The sequence below is a fragment of the Salarias fasciatus genome, chromosome 7, assembly GCF_902148845.1.
Source record: "Salarias fasciatus chromosome 7, fSalaFa1.1, whole genome shotgun sequence".
Lineage (NCBI taxonomy): Eukaryota > Metazoa > Chordata > Actinopteri > Blenniiformes > Blenniidae > Salarias > Salarias fasciatus.
Window position 1 is genome coordinate 11,224,280 of NC_043751.1, and position 16,234 is coordinate 11,240,513.

General features: G+C 49.9%; 3 non-coding genes across 3 annotated transcripts; all 3 read left to right on the plus strand.

Annotated features, from left to right (window-relative positions):
* The first annotated feature begins 155 nt into the window (after window positions 1-155).
* LOC115392618 (U4 spliceosomal RNA) lies at window positions 156-296 on the plus strand. The gene has a single exon (XR_003931866.1). It is a non-coding gene; the product is annotated as a U4 spliceosomal RNA (small nuclear RNA).
* A 791-nt stretch (window positions 297-1,087) lies between these two features.
* On the plus strand, window positions 1,088-1,228 carry LOC115392625 (U4 spliceosomal RNA). The gene has a single exon (XR_003931872.1). It is a non-coding gene; the product is annotated as a U4 spliceosomal RNA (small nuclear RNA).
* Window positions 1,229-2,990: 1,762 nt separating this feature from the next.
* LOC115392626 (U4 spliceosomal RNA) lies at window positions 2,991-3,131 on the plus strand. The gene has a single exon (XR_003931873.1). It is a non-coding gene; the product is annotated as a U4 spliceosomal RNA (small nuclear RNA).
* The last annotated feature ends 13,103 nt before the right edge of the window (window positions 3,132-16,234 follow it).

Below are 16,234 nucleotides of genomic sequence, written 5' to 3' on the forward strand. Positions count from 1 at the left end.
ATAGGTATCGCCTCATTTTGTATTGCACGAAGATCACAGATGAAGACAGGAAGGCTGTCTGTTCATTCAAGAAGACATATTTGAAATCATGCGTCCACCCATGACACAGAGGTGTGTTACGAGAAATGGTGCTCTGTCTCTGCTGAGGGTGTGTCATCTTTGCGCAGTGGCAGTATCGTAGCCTATGAGGTTTATCCGAGGCGTGATTATTGCTAGTTGAAAACTTTACCCAATACCCTGCCTTGCTGACTTGAAATATAGTCAGCAATGGCAATTTTTGGCGGTCTCTGAAGAGACTGAGGTGTGTGTGAATGAGAACCTCTGTAGATTTTCATTGTTATATATCTGTAATACTCTCTCAGTGCTCATCTGTGATTGCCTGATTTGTTTTCTGAAGGCAGTATTCAGTACTTTGTTTTAATAAAATATTACATCAGAATAAAAGCATTTTTAGGTTTGTTTCATTTTATAGCCACATCTAACACAACACTGTACTATAGAGAAAAACATATTTCTGTAGTCTCAGTATTTATACTCAAACTCCAAATAAATTAAACAAAGTGGAATTTAAAAGAAATCAAGTATGAAAATGTTGATTTCCTTTTGACAGCCTCCTCAGGAGGTAAGTGAAACAGCTCTTACTTCAACATTTGATTTTCTGCTTTAGTTTTAAGGAATTAATGGGAGAACTGGGTCTGTTTGTTCTTCCTGACAAGAGTCTCAAAGTCTGGAGTTTTTGTAGACAAAGCTCGTTGAGCAGTGTGTTCTGTGAGGGTTCAGCAGAGCAGAGAAGAAACACTAACAGAGAAAGGTGAAGCTGTGCTCAACACAGAGCTGCACCACAACTAAAAGAGAATTTTTCAACCTGCGCTGAAAAAACTAGATCTCCTGCAGTTCTGCATGCTGAGTGAGATGATCAGAACAAAGACTGTGAGTCTTCTTCTATGGCAGTGGTTCCCAACCTTGAGTCTGGGAACGAGGAGGGCCCCACCAGGGGGGGCGAGCGCAATATTTGAAGCTTTTGGTCCACCCGTGACAGAGAGGTGTGTTCCCAGAAACAGTGCTCTGTCTCTGCTGAGGATGTGTCATCTTTGCGCAGTGGCAGTATCGTAGCCTATGAGGTTTATCCGAGGCGCGATTATTGCTAGTTGAAAACTTTACCCAATACCCCGCCTTGACGACTTGAAATATAGTCAGCAATGGCAATTTTTGACGGTCTCTGAGGAGACTGGTTTGTTTGTGAATGACAAGATGATGGTTAAAGGGCAACTCTGGTTTTTTGACACCTGGACCTTATTTATAGGTGTGTGCATGCTCATATACTCACTCAGACAAACATCGTGCAGCTCGGAGTCCTTCAGAAGTTATTTAGATCCAAATGATGTAGCCACACTAGCGGGGGTGCCACAGCAATGGAGCGTTAGCGCTGGACATAATCTCTGCAAAGTCGCTCATTTCGGCTGTATTTTTCCTCCATCGGCGCTGGGTTGCCTTTCGGTCGGAAGGGGGGCCTCCGGCGGTGTCCCGCGGCCTGGCCTGGAGCGCGCATCCGCCGGGCGGCGGAGATCTGGATTCTCCCGGCGAGGAGAGCGCTCCGGCCGTCGCACGTCCTGCGGCCGGCGTGGAGCGCGCATCCGCCGGGAAGCGGAGATACGCTTCCTCCCGGCGAGGAGAGAGCTCCGGCCGCGGCGCGGCCGGTGTGGAGCGTGCATCCGCCGGGGAGCAGAGATACGCTTCCTCCCGGCAAGGAGAGAGCTCCGGGCCGTCGCGCGTCCCGCGGCCGGCGTGGAGCGTGCATCCGCCGGGGAGCAGAGATACGCTTCCTCCCGGCGAGGAGAGAGCACCGGCCTCGGCGCGGCGGGCCCGGAGCGCGCATCTGCCGGGGAGCGGAGATACGCATCCTCCCGGCGAGGAGAGACATCCAGCGGCCCAGCGGCCGCGTGTTAGCCGTGTGTCTTCGCGGGTGTCCGGAGCCTCCGTGGAGCAGCTGAGGGCCGTTTTCCAACTCGGCCCCTGGAAGTCAGACGCCGGGGCACCGTGACAGCCGAGGCCGACTCAAAGTGCCTCTCTGCTGGGGAGAGGAGCGCCGCAACGTTCCCATCCGAGCTAATTGTGGCTAAGTTAGCGAAAACTGTCAGCTCTTCAGCTGACCCACCTGAAGACGGTAGACGAGCTGACTTTATGATAACACTGGCGATGGATGAAGAAATACAGCCGAAATGAGCGACTTTGCAGAGATTATGTCCAGCGCTAACGCTCCATTGCTGTGGCACCCCCGCTAGTGCGGCTACATCGTTTGGATCTAAATAACTTCTGAAGGACTCCGAGCTGCACGATGTTTGTCTGAGTGAGTATATGAGCATGCACACACCTATAAATAAGGTCCAGGTGTCAAAGAACCGGAGTTGCCCTTCAATGTATTTATGTGGAAATCCTACTGCAGCTTGGTTCTAGTGCTGCCAATATTTTGGATATTCCATTTGTCAGAATTTCACACAGCATTGTAAAGTAAATTGCAGTGTATCTGAATGTGTACAGGAGAATTCAGCCCCTTCATTCATACTTTCTCTCCTACAGTGACTCTGTAAATCACTAAAACAGACAGTTCCATTCCTTTTTAGATTATTTAGAACATTGCAGTACAGCTCCAAAGCTCAGTGTTGTGCTTACTGACGCGGTCTGAACCTTGTGATCTCTCAGTTTACATTTTTTTAGGGAACCTTTAATAACGGCTTAAGGTATTACATCACTTCCTGTTGGAGCAATTTTTTTTTTCTGCATTATGTGTTTTCCGCAACCATGAAAGCATTTGCAATGTTCTGGGACTGCAGCTGGTTTTGCATTCATTTGTAGTGAAACACTGGATTTGTATTCATGAAGACAGTAGAAGGCTGTCTGTCCGTTCAAAAAATTTTTTGAAGCCATGCGTCCACCCATGACCAAGAGGTGTGTTACGAGAAATGGTCATCTGTCTCTGCTGAGGTTGTGTCATCTTTGCGCAGCGGCAGTATCGTAGCCTATGAGGTTTATCCGAGGCGTGATTATTGCTAGTTGAAAACTTTACCCAATACCCCGCCTTGCCGACTTGAAATATAGTCAGCAATGGCAATTTTTGATGGTCTCTCAGGAGACTGACGTGTGTGTGAATGATAACCTTTATTAATTTTGGTTGTTATATAGATGTAACGCCCTTTCAGTGCTCATCTGTAATTGCCCGATTTGTTTTCTGATGGAAGTATTCAGTGCTTTATGACATCGTAATAAATACTATACATCAGAATACAAGCATTTTTAGGTTTGTTTCATTTTATAGCCACATCTAACACAGCACTGTACTATGAAGAAAAACATTTCTATAGTCTCAGTATTTATACTCAATCTCCAAATTAATTAAACAAAAAAGCGGAATTTAAAAGGACTCGATAGTCTCTAAGCAGACTGTTTTGTTTGCGAATGGCAATACAATGGGAATTTTCAATGGAATGATGCTTACTGTATTTATGTGGAAATCTGTAGCTTCATTTTAGTACTGCCAGTGTTTTGGATATTCCATTTGTTAGAATTTCACACAGGATTGAAACATAAATTGCATTGCATCTGACTAGAAATTGGCACTCAGAGAGTGCAGACCTCCGCCACAGGTCAAATCAGTCACCAACAACAATAAGAACACCATATATAATAAAACAACATTGTGATCGGGGGTGTAATCGGAGCGGAGCGCTGCTGCGTACAGTGCCTCTCTCTGTCGCCCTCTCTCCCTGTGTGTGTGTGTGTGTGTGTGTTTATCTGAAAAGGAAAACCGAAAAGCAACATAATTTGTCATTTTACTTCATTATGATTTGAAAATTGACTGGATTCTCTCGTATTTTTCGTTCCCGAGTTCCTGTCTGGTGCGATCTGCTCTGTCCAGCTTTACAACTGGCGGTGCACGGCGCGCAAAGGTCGCGGAGAAAATAGAGAGGAGCGGCGTGCCCGCGGTCCATGGCGCGAGCTGCTACGCACACGGCGCTGTCCCGCGCCTCCTGTATGAACCGTCAGATAGGTTAACAGGGGCGCCGATCTGACAGTTGGTGCGCGGTGCTTCCCACTTCCGCGTCATAAGCGGCGCGTCCTGTGTGAACCGGGCGTTTGTCCCCCCCTGTCGGCGGGCCTGCCCAACCATGTGAAAGACTCCCTATCTCTCAATGATAAAGAATCCATTAAAAAAATTCCTCGATCCAGACAGTGATCCGGATCACCACCAAAATTTAATTGATTCTAAGTTAACCCAAGACCCACCTTTCCACAAAGTTTCATTGCAATCCGTCCATTACTTTTTCCACAATCTTGCTAACAGACCAACAAACCAACCAACGGACGGACGTGATTACATAACCTCCTGGCGGAGGTAATAAAGTAAGCCTACACACAAAAAAATGTTGGGTTATTTTTGCAACCCAACAGCTGGGTTGAGAAAGTTGGTTAGTTTAATTGGGTTGTTTTCATTAAATTGGGTAATCTAATAACCCAGATTGCAGGGTTATTGGAGTTGGCAGTTGAGTTATTTGCTGTTGGGTTGTAGGGATGGGACGAGATCTCGTGTCACGAGATCTTGCGAGATCGAAATGCCGCGAGATCTCGTGAGATCGAATGCCGCGAGATTGAGTACGTTTATATGCAGGCAATAACTCTATTAACTAGAATATTGACGGAATAATACATTACATGGCGCACAGCCATATAAACACGTGCAAAACCCCAAATATGCTCATATTCATATTTAAAAACCCGGTCGAAAGGGACATGAAATACTGTTCTGCGCATGTTCTATCCGCAAGGAATCTTGGTCTTTTGAGTACACAAACTACTTGTGATGCAGTTTAATTGCTACGACGTAAATAAAATGAGCACGATATTCAACCCAATCATATGGTAGAATCAACCCGGACTAAAACTGATTTGACCCAATGATTGGATTAAATCTGTGAACCAATCTGTTGGGTTAAAAAGACCAACACATTTTGTTGGGTAAAAATAACTACTGTTGGGCTGGTCCAATACTGATTAACTGTTGGGTTAAAAAATAAACCAATTTGGGTTGTTTTTTACCATTCATTTTTTAGGGTGTAGATAAATGAGCAGAATAAAGTCATGTCTTATTTACATATGAGACATTATTAAAACCGCTCATTGATTAGAATAAACTGGCAGGTTAATTCCAAATAAAGATTTCAGGTGCTTTCATGGTCATTTTAAAGCAAAATTAACTTTTTTTTTTTTTTTTCTTAGAATTAAAAGTCCCATAGCCATAGCCACCCCACCCTCCCCACCCCGCAAAGCAGCTTGGGCTGCTCCAGCCCGGGGCGCTAAACCAGCTAGGACCACCACTGCTCTCAGCTCCTCCGCTTGAACAACGAGGACCAGAGTCCACAGCGCTCCATCTCCGGCTACAGCCTCCGTTTCCTCACCTCGTCTGCTGGAGGCTCTCTCACGGCCGTCACCGGGGCAGCAGGCGGGGAGGGGGTGCGCCGCGGGGTTCCTCAGCTCGGCCTGACGCCGGAACGTGAGCTCGGAACCGGACCTGTCCGTGCTGCGTCCCGCCCTGCCGTCACTCCGCGGGCCCGCCGGGTTCACAATCCGGCCGTAGCCCGGGTCGGGCGGTGGGGTTTAATGTTCTCTCAATGCAGACTTTCAGTACATTAATCGTATCGTGCATGCACGCGCACATCACATACACACACGTTCAAATACTTTTCTTTTTCAGTCTGTGTTTGGGGGAAAACAGTCTCGACTCAAGTCCAAGTCAAAGTTGTAAATCAACTCGAGAATCATCAAATTCATGAACCGAGTCAGACTCGATTCATGAATCATGAACCGAGTCTGACTCGATTCCAAGTCATGTGACCAGAGTCCGACTCCGTTTCTATAGCAACTCTTTGATCCATTCAAATCTGCAGGCCAGTTTAAACTGGATTTCATTTTAAATTTTTGCGACCTCCAGTGCAGACATACAGCCTCTTTCTGTCGACTTTTATGATCCAGCCATTAGAAAATTGCCAATTCTTACTGAATTTAAGTGTTCCAGTGCGTTTGACGGAGGACAAACCAACAGGAGAACCTACCGCTCACTGAGAAATGTAAGAACCTTTGTTTTCAAGTCAATATTTCACATTATTACTGGAAATAAACAACAAAAGTGTTTTACACCAATGTTTTCTGAATTGGCAACACTCCACAACAACTTTACTAGCTTTTACTGTTTCATTTTGCTCATTTGTTAGATTTAGCAGCTGTGTGTGTGTGAGACAGGTGTATATTGGACATTTGTGAAAGCAACATGTTCTGAACCGATGTATTTACAGCAGTCATCCAAGATGAACCAGTTTGCACCGCGTGGGCTTCATCGAGAGCCTCACACGTGCCCCCAACTGGGGTCCCACGCACGTGACCGCCCAAAGTCCCACGTGCGCCCGGGGTATGAGCCCTACTCTCACCCCCGACTGGAGAGCCACCCACGACCCCTGCAGGAGCTTCCTGCATGCCTCCAGCAGGAGCCCCACCCAGGCACCCAGCAGAAACCCCACCCGCTGGGGCCCCAGGTATGGAGATAATTTTGTTTATTATTCAATCAGTCGTGGAATTGGACTTCCATGTAGTGGCTACGCACTTCCTGACAACACATAAGGCCAAAGCCAGAAACTTCTTTTGAGTTCTTCTCAAATGAGCTTCAATATTTGTTAAATCCCCTAACAAGCACATTTGCGGACATGATGAGAGATGTACTCCCAGGAGTCTTGTTATAATGTCTGAGAAATCATGCCAGAATGTATTGAGTTTAGTGGAAGACCATGTGCAGTGCAGGAAGGAGCCCTCTTCAAGACCACATCTAAAGCACAAGCTGGATATCTCAGGTTTATATTTATGCAGCTTCTCTGGTGTGATGTAGGTTTGATGGAGAAAGTTATAATTGTTCAGCCTGTATCTGGAATTAATTGTGGTAGTTAAACTTTTTTGACATAAGTCAGACCAGAGCTCTGGACGAATTGACATATTCAAGTCCAACTCCCATCTCTCCCTTGACTTATGGAGACCTGGTTTTGGAGTATCCTCCATCAGGAGAAAGTACACTTTTGAAATAAGACGAGGTGCGTTGCCCTCATGAAGTAATCTCTCCAGCTCACTGAGTGTAGGCAGAGTCATTTGATGTCCAAGAGTAGTTTTAAGAAAGGATCTTAACTGTAAGTAACAGAAGAAGTTTCTGCTGGATAGATCATACTTCCTCCTCAGGTCCTCAAAAGACATAAGAGATCCATTCTCGTAACAGTCCTCCAGATAGCTGACTCCTTTCTGGTGCCTGATTTCCAAGGTCTTATTGTCCAGTGACGTGGGTATGAGTCCATTCTGTTTCAGAGGTGTTTTGCGTAACAAATTATTTTCCAGTCCAACATTTTTACGAACTTCGTACCATGTTTTGATGATATGTATTATTACAGGGTTGTCAGTGCTAATATGAATAGTTTTGGGCGTCCACTTATTCCACTTATAAACAAAATCCGCAGGAACAGTTTCTTTGAGTGCATGCATTCCAATTAAAACCCGTGGTGGGATATTTTCCCTACCAAAAAGAAAAGAAACAAATTGCTTTTGGGCTGCCAAATAATGCTTTTTCATTTAAGACCCCCCAATTTAAAGTCCCAGGTAAGTTTTTCAGTTGAAACCCTTGGAGGTTTACCATTCCATATGAATTGTCTAATATGTTTATTAAAGTTCTTAAAAAAACTGAGTGGTAATGGAATCGGTAAGGACTTGAAAGAGGTATTGCAGTCTAGGCAATATGTTCATTTTAATACAATTTATCAGGCCAATCAAGGTAATAGGTAGATTTATCCATTTTTTCAGATCCTCTGTTATTTGACTAATTAGTGTCACATAATTAAGATTGTACAGATTCTTTAAATTTTTATCCACCATTATTCCAAGGTATCTTATCCCATTTAAATGGGCTCCTCTGTTGATATTCCACATAATCAAAATCTGAGATGCGAAGAATTTCACTTTTTTCATAATTCACTTTATATCCTGAAACAAACCCAAAATGATGTAAACTTGATTGTAATTTAGCCAGAGAATTGAACGGGTTTGTTAAATACAGAATAATATCATCTGAAATAAGATTAACTTTGTGTCGTCCTACCCACTTTTACCCCCTTTATCTCTGAATCTTGCCTGATTAACTTGGCCAAAGGCTCGATGGCTATAACAAAAAGGCCAGGGGATAAGGGGCAACCTTGTCGGCTCGACCTGTTCAGGGGGAAAACAGTGGAAATTTGTCCGTTAGTAATAATTTTAGCTTGTGGTTTTCTATAAAGTGTATTAATCCAATTAATAGAATAAGAACCAAATCCAAATTTAGATAACACCTTGAATAAATAAGGCCATTCAAACCTGTCAAAGGCTTTTTCAGCGTCTAAAGTGACAATTATACTGGGTTCAGCACTGGATCTTGCCTCATGAATAATATTAAAGAACCTGCATAAATTATTGGCAGAGGATCTCTTCTGAATAAAACCCACCTGGTCTGGGTGTATCAGTTTTGGTAAATATTTACTCAGCCTATTTGCTAGAGCTTTAGAAATCACTTTATAATCAGTATTCAAAAGGGATATCGGTCTATAAGATGAGCACTTTAGGGGATCTTTGTTTTTTTTAGGGATCACTGTAATTATAGCCAAAAAAAAGGAGTCAGGAAGGCTTTGTGTTCTGGATGCTAGATTTATCACATCCATAAGAAGAGGCACAAGCAAATCCTTAAACTCTTCATAAAATTCAGGAGGAAACCCATCTTCCCCTGGTGATTTATTGGATTGTAAAGAAGATAAAGCCTCCTGGATTTCTTTTGAAGTAAATGGGAGATCTCGATCCCTCTTGTCCTAGATTAGATAAAAATGTATCTACTGTAGACAGATCTTCCGGTGATTCGAATTTATATAGATTACCATAAAAGTTTTTGAAGGTTTCATTTATTTCCTTTGGATTTTGGGTAATACATCCACATTCATTTCCAATTTGATTAATTGTTTTTAAACTTTCCTCACTTTTGAACTGCCAAGACAGGACTTTTTGAGCCTCCCCCCCCCCCCCCCCCCCAATTCATAGTGCCTTTGTTTTGTTCTCAAAATATTCTTCTCAGCTCTATAAGTACTTAATGTATTATACTTAAGTTTTTTTATTGACCAATGACTTGTAAGTCTTTATATCTTAATGATGTTGAAGATTTTTCTCCAGGCTCAGAATTTCACTCTCTAAAATTTCCAATTCTGCTGTATAAGATTTTTTTAAGTCTATTTGTACAGGAAATGATCTGTCCTCTTAAATAAGCTTTTAATGTATCCCATAATATGAAACTATTGGGTGAGGAGACGCAATTTGTTTCACAAAATAGTTTGATTTGTTCCCTGATAAAAGTACAGAAGTCAGTGTTCTTTAGGAGGGTTGGATTCAAAGGCCACCTGTATAAAGTTGGTCCTTTTTCTGTCATTTCTATAGACAGAGTAAGGGGGGAATGATCAGAGAGAATCCTTGGTAAATATTCGGATTCTAATCAGTAAGAAAAAATCGATTCTTGTATGTGAATTATTACGGCCCGAATAATATGAGTAGTCTATGTTTTGGGGCTGCATCTGCCTCCAGACGTCTGCTAGATTTAAATCATTCATAAATGACAAAGTAGTTAAGGCTGAGTTTGTTTTGGAAATGGAGGTTGAAGATTTATCCAGTACTGGATCCAAACAGAAGTTGAAGTCTCCTCCCATAAGAATATGTTTATGACCTCCTGATACCTTAAGAAAAATGTCCTGGATAAAAGAAACATTATCATAGTTTGGAGCATAAAGATTTAGCAAAGTCCATTGTTCTGAGTAAAGTTGACAATTTATCAAAATGTAGCAGCCCAATGGGTCAGTAATTGTATCATGGATAGTGATGAGAATATTTTTATTTATCAAAATAGCGACTCCTCTTGCCTTGGAGTTAAAAGACAAGGAGAAAACCTGGCCTATCCACCCTCTCTTTAATTTTTTGTGCTCTTCTATAGTGAGATGAGTCTCCTGAATAAAGGCTATATCAGTTTTAATCTTTTTTAAGTATGTTAGCACTCTTGTTCGTTTGACAGGCCCATTTAAACCATTAACATTAAAACTGACAAATTCTTCAACCTTGTTCATGAGAAAAAAAAAGTGGTTTGACAGTAATATACCTCATAGCCTCTCAGCAAAAAACCTGAAGAAAAAGCCTCTCTTACAATAAAACCAAACATAAAAACACAGTAGAAACTAAACCCTTCCCCTCCCTTTAAGTACCGACTCCCCGAACACTCGGCACAATCCAAACTTACCAACCGGGATCTCCATTGAACGCTTCCGAAACACAACATACTTAACTAATACTTTGCTTGGCCAGGAGCCCCAGGTAAATAAACTTATAATTATTCGTCATAAAATAATACAATATAAACATTTTTACACCCGCTCTAACTATGAATGTAATGGTTGAAACTGCCTTTCAAGTGCAGTACCCAAACAATCGCTTTTTTGATAATATATCCAGAACCAGACTAGAAGAAATGACACAACAACAGGAGAAATTATGAATCATGAATAAAAGATCACTTTTGTGGTGGGTGGGTGTGCTCTGAAGGAATGAAGCTGATATGAATGAATCACCTTAGGGAATGAGCTCTTCGCTTATTAATAGTGGAGATTAATGTGAACACAGGACTGAAGGGAAACTGCTCAAAGTCAAGTTGGACTCCGCGAGATTTGGAAGAGTGAGGAGCCGATTCTCTGATGAAGAATCTTCTAGTCTGTTCCACAGTGACTCCACACACTAGAAGATCAGGAGAGGAAGATCCGGTGCGATCTGTCCTCTGTTGTCTTCTAGTGTGTGGTCTCTGAATCGGGGAAGACTGAAAAAAGACAGGCGATGGAGCGAGGTCAAAACGACCAATAGGAGCTCTTCTCTCTTCCACCAGTGTTGGCCCCGCCCATTGGGTTCAGTCAGATTCGCAAGCAAAACTTTTGGATTCGCAAGCAAAACTTTTGAATTTGCGAGCAAAACTTTTGAATTCAAAACCAAAAATTTTGAGCTTGCAAGCAAAACTTCAGAATTCAAAACCAAAGCTTTTTTCTGTTTTGATCTTAAAAAAAAAAAATATGTGGGGTTGCCACTTATATTATTTAGTTCTCAGATCTATTCTATTTGATTGAACTTTTATTTTTTAATTGTAACTTTGTTTTTTGGTCTGAACTCTTTTTCATTTGCAAAACCATTTTTGATTGATTGAATAATAAGGAAAATTATCTCCATACCCAGGCACATTCCTGGCGAGAGCCCCGCGTGCGCCCAGGGTACGAGCCCTACATTCACCCCCACCAGAAGCTCCACCCAGGGCCCCAGAAGAAGCCCCACCCAGGCACCCAGCAGAAACCCCACCCGCTGGGGCCCCAGGCACATTCCCGGCGAGAGCCCCGCGTGCGCCCGGGGTACGAGCTCTATGTTCACCCCTGGCAGAAGCTCCACCCAGGACCCCAGCAGGAACACCAGCCAGAGCCCCAGCAGAAGCCCCACCCAGGCCCCCCACTGAAAAACAATATGTCCCCCCAGCTGGAGCCCAACGCACATTCCCGGCGAGAGCCCCGCGTGCGCCAAGGGTTTCAGCCCTACATCTGCCCCCACCAAAAGCTCCATCCAGGCCCCCAGCAGGAGCCCAAACTAGATCCCCAGCAGAAAAAACACGTTTGTCCTGAGCTGGGGCCCCACGCACATTCCCGGCACCAGCCCCGCATGCGGCCAGGGTTTAAGCCCTACATGTGCCCCCACCAGAAGCCCCACCCAGACACACAGCAGTAACCTCACCCAGGCCCCCAGCAGCAGCCCCCCTCAAGCCCCAACAGCAGCCCCAGCAGAAGCCCCGCTCAGTCCCCAGCAGCAGCCCTCCTCAGGCCCCCCTCAGGCCCCCAGCAGCAGCCCTCCTCAGGCCTCCCTCAGGCCCCCACCAGCAGCCCTCCTCAGGCCCCCACCAGCAGTCCTCCTTAGGCCCCTCAGTCCCCCAACAGCAGCCCTCCTCAGGCCCCAGTAGCAGCCCTCCTCAGGCCCTCCTCAGGCCCTCCACAGCAGCCCTCCTCAGGCCCCCCTCAGGCCCCCAGCAGCAGCCCTCCTCAGGCCCCCCTCAGGCCCCCAGCAGCAGCCCTCCTCAGGCCCCCCTCAGGCCCCCCTCAGGCCTCCAGCAGCAGCCCTCCTTAGGCCCCCCTCAGGCCCCCAGTAGCAGCCTTCCTCAGGCCCTCCTCAGGCCCTCCACAGCAGCCCTCCTCAGGCCCCCAGCAGCAGCCCTCCTCAGGCCCCCCTCAGGCCCCCAGCAGCAGCCCTCCTCAGGCCCCCTTCAGGCCCCTCTCAGGCCTACAGCAGCAGCCCTCCTTAGGCCCCCCTCAGGCCCCCAGTAGCAGCCTTCTTCAGGCCCTCCTCAGGCCCCCCGCAGCAGCCTTCCTCAGGCCCTCCTCAGGCCCTCCTCAGGCCCCCCGCAGCAGCCCTCCTCCGGCCCTTATCAGGCCCCCCGCAGCAGCCCTCCTCCGGCCCTTATCAGGCCCCCCGCAGCAGCCCTCCTCAGGCCTCCCTCAGGCCCCCAGCAGCAGCCCTCCTCAGGCCTCCCTCAGGCCCCCACCAGCAGCCCTCCTCAGGCCCCCACCAGCAGTCCTCCTTAGGCCCCTCAGTCCCCCAACAGCAGCCCTCCTCAGGCCCCAGTAGCAGCCCTCCTCAGGCCCTCCTCAGGCCCTCCACAGCAGCCCTCCTCAGGCCCCCCTCCGGCCCCCAGTAGCAGCCTTTCTCAGGGGCCGATCAGGCCCCCGGCAGCAGTCCTCCTCCGGCCCCCCTCAGGCCCCCCTCAGGCCCCCAGCAGCAGCCTTCCTCCGGCCCCCCTCAGGCCCCTCAGGCCCCTCAGGCCTCCAGCAGCAGCCCTCCTCAGGCCCCCAGCAGCAGCCTTCCTCCGGCCCCCCTCAGGCCCCCCAGGCCCCCAGCAGCTGCCTTCCTCCGGGCCCCCTCAGGCTCCCCAGGCCTCCAGCAGCAGCCCTCCTCAGGCCAATCAGGCTCCAAGCAGCAGCCCTCCTCAGGCCCCTCAGGCCTCCAGCAGCAGCCCTCCTCAGGCCCCCCTCAGGCCCCCAGCAGCAGCCCTCCTCCGGCCCCCGTCAGGCCCCTGAGGCCTCCAACAGCAGCCCTCCTCAGGCCCCAGTAGCAGCCCTCCTCAGGCCCTCCTCAGGCCCTCCACAGCAGCCCTCCTCAGGCCCCCCGCAGGCCCCCCTCAGGCCTCCAGCAGCAGCCCTCCTTAGGCCCGCCTCAGGCCCCCAGTAGCAGCCTTCCTCAGGCCCTCCTCAGGCCCCCCGCAACAGCCCTCCTCAGGCCCTCCTCAGGCCCCCCGCAGCAGCCCTCCTCAGGCCCCCAGCAGCAGCCCTCCTCCGGCCCTCCTCCGGCCCCCAGCAGCAGCCCTCCTCAGGCCCCCCTCAGGCCCCCAGTAGCAGCCTTTCTCAGGGCCCGATCAGGCCCCCAGTAGCAGCCCTCCTCCGGCCCCCCTCAGGCCTCCAGCAGCAGCCCTCCTCATTCCCCCATCAGGCCCCATAGGGCCCCCAGCAGCAGCCCTCCTCAGGCCCTCCTCAGGCCCCCAGCAGCAGCCCTCCTCCGGCCCCCCCTCAGGCCCCCAGCAGCAGCCCTCCTCCGGCCCCCTCAGGCCCCCAGCAGCAGCCTTCCTCCGGCCCCCCTCAGGCCCCCGAGGACCCCAGCAGCAGTCTTCCTCCGGCCCCCCTCAGGCTCCCCAGGCCTCCAGCAGCAGCCCTCCTCAGGCCAATCAGGCTCCTAGCAGCAGCCCTCCTCAGGCCCCTCAGGCCTCCAGCAGCAGCCCTCCTCAGGCCCCCCTCAGGCCCCCAGCAGCAGCCCTCCTCAGGCCAATCAGGCCCCCAGCAGCAGCCCTCCTCAGGCCCCTCAGGCCTCCAGCAGCAGCCCTCCTCAGGTCCCCCTCAGGCCCCCAGCAGCAGCCCTCCTCAGGCCCCCCTCAGGCTCCCCTCAGGCCTCCAGCAGCAGCCCTCCTTAGGCCCCCCTCAGGCCCCCAGTAACAGCCTTCCTCAGGCCCTCCTCAGGCCCTCCACGGCAGCCCTCCTCAGGCCCCCAGCAGCAGCCCTCCTCAGGCCCCCCTCAGGCCCCCAGTAGCAGCCTTCTTCAGGCCCTCCTCAGGCCCCCCGCAGCAGCCCTCCTCAGGCCCTCCTCAGGCCCTCCTCAGGCCCCCCGCAGCAGCCCTCCTCCGGCCCTTATCAGGCCCCCCACAGCAGCCCTCCTCCGGCCCCCCTCAGACCCCCAGCAGCAGCCTTCCTCAGGCCCCCCTCAGGCCCCCCTCAGGCCCCCAGTAGCAGCCTTCCTCAGGCCCTCCTCAGACCCCCCGCAGCAGCCCTCCTCAGGCCCTCCTCAGGCCCCCCGCAGCAGCCCTCCTCCGGCCCCCCTCAGGCCCTCCTCAGGCCCCCAGCAGCAACCTTCCTCCAGCCTCCCTCAGGCCCCCTTCAGGCCCCCAGCAGCAGTCTTCCTCCGGCCCCCCTCAGGCCCCTCAGGCCTCCAGCAGCAGCCCTCCTCAGGCCCCCCTCAGGCCCCCAGTAGCAGCCCTCCTCCGGCCCCCCTCAAGCCTCCAGCAGCAGCCCTCCTCGTTCCCCCCTCAGGCCCCTTAGGGCCCCCAGCAGCAGCGCTCCTCAGGCCCTCCTCAGGCCCTCCTCAGGCCCCCAGCAGCAGCCCTCCTCAGGCCCCCCTCAGGCCCCCCTCAGGCCTCCAGCAGCAGCCCTCCTCAGGCCCCCCTCAGGCCCCCAGTAGCAGCCCTCCTCAGGCCCTCCTCAGGCCCCCCGCAGCAGCCCTCCTCAGGCCCTCCTCAGGCCCCCCGCAGCAGCCCTCCTCAGGCCCCCCTCAGGCCCCCAGCAGCAGCCCTCCTCAGGCCCCCCTCAGGCCCCCAGCAGCCCTCCTCTGGCCCCCAGCAGCAGCCTTCCTCAAGCCCCCCTCAGGGCCCCCCAGGCCTCCAGCAGCAGCCCTCCTCAGGCCCCCCTCAGGCCCCCAGTAGCAGCCCTCCTCCGGCCCCCCTCAGGCCTCCAGCAGCAGCCCTCCTCAGGCCCCCCTCAGGCCCCCAGCAGCAGCCCTCCTCAGGCCCCCCTCAGGCCCCCAGCAGCAGCCCTCCTCAGGCCCCCCTCAGGCCCCCAGTAGCAGCCCTCCTCCGGCCCCCCTCAGGCCCCCAGCAGCAGCCCTCCTCAGGCCCCCCTCAGGCCCCCAGCAGCAGCCCTCCTCAGGCCCCCCTCAGGCCCCCAGCAGCCCTCCTCTGGCCCCCCCCCCCCCCCCCCCCCCCCCCCCTCTGTAAATATTGATTACTTTACTGATATCTTCATTGTGAAAATGTAAAAAAAAAATAAACTAAAAAAAAAAAAAAAAAACCATGTTGAAGAATCTCTCTTTGAAAAGTGCAGTTTTAGGCCGTAAGGTGAACCCTGTTATTGTTTCAGCTCGCTCCGACGTCGGCGAACTACACATTCTTTAGCTCATAAAAAATAAATACTTCTGATAAGCTTACAGCAAAAAGTTTTATACGGAACTAGGTTCTTCAGCGCGTAATAACATTTTGCTCCGCGAGCGCTGGTGCGACTCGTCACGTGATCGTGCTTAACCAATCGCGTAGCTCGATTATGTCAACATTCTGGAAACATGGCGGCGCCCGTAGTTTCATTCAGCGTTACCGATATAGAAGAATTCTCCCAAAAAGTGTTCTTACGTGGGTCAAATAAATACTTAACGGTGTTTTGTAGCTACCTAACCGCCTCTAAGAAGAACAATCTCTGTCATCTTAGGCCGGAGAGGGGGGCGATATTAATTAAGGCTCGTGTTTTGAATTCCTTAGCACTTTACTTTCTAATCTATTGTTTCTAATTATTTTTACTTATTTTTATCCTGGAATGCATTTTAAGTGTGAATGTGAGCACAGACTGCCTTTTAAATTTCCCCTTGGGATCATTAAAGTATTTATCTAACTATCTATCTATCAATCAGGCAAATAATGTGCACTTTTACCATTCATGTCGTTTTGATCAATAAAAGACAATAGTTATGACAGTGACCATTCATTTATGCAGTCGTTCATTTATAATTCATAACTGAAAACAAATGTGATCAACCACAAAATCTGGGTTGAGGC